At 45.1% G+C, this 521-nt stretch overlaps 1 protein-coding gene across 9 annotated transcripts in view; it reads left to right on the top strand.

Moving 5' to 3' along the window:
• Positions 1-521, top strand: part of LOC123024937 (myosin phosphatase Rho interacting protein) — a 104,365-nt gene that overhangs the window by 81,960 nt on the left and 21,884 nt on the right. The gene's annotated exons all lie outside the window — the stretch shown is intronic.

The raw sequence follows: 521 nt of genomic DNA, 5'->3' as shown, positions 1-521 counted from the left end.
GTTAGAAAAACGAGGCGTCCCGGCAGGTTTTTGATGGTTGGAATGTGCTTAGAATGGGCAGAAAGGATGAGCTGTGCAGAAAAAGCTGCTCAAGGAAGGCTTTTTCAAAATCGCATTATTTTCAATGGAACTTTAGCCCTGTATTAGGGTTAGGGGTATGCACCAGGGTAGGGTTAGGGTTAGAAAAACGAGGCGTCCTGGCAGGATTTTGATGGTTGGAATGTGTTTTGAATGGGCAGAAAGGATGAGCCGTGCAAAAAAAGCTACGCAAGGAAGGCTTTTTCAAAATCGCATTATTTTCAATGGAAATTTAGCCCTATACTAGGGTTAGGGCTGTGCACCAGGGTAGGGTTAGGGTTAGAAAAACGAGGCGTCCTGGCAGGGTTTTGATGGTTGGAATGTGTTTAGAATGGGCAGAAAGGATGAGCTGTGCAGAAAAAGCTGCTCAAGGAAGGCTTTTTCAAAATGGCATTGTTTTCAATGGAACTTTGCCCCTATACTAGGGTTAGGGGTGTGCACCA

This window comes from Varanus komodoensis, unplaced genomic scaffold (genome assembly GCF_004798865.1).
Source record: "Varanus komodoensis strain SLA01 unplaced genomic scaffold, ASM479886v1 scaffold26, whole genome shotgun sequence".
Classification (NCBI taxonomy): domain Eukaryota; kingdom Metazoa; phylum Chordata; class Lepidosauria; order Squamata; family Varanidae; genus Varanus; species Varanus komodoensis.
Note: the sequence above shows the minus strand (reverse complement) of the source record. Positions and strands in the feature narration are given on the sequence as shown.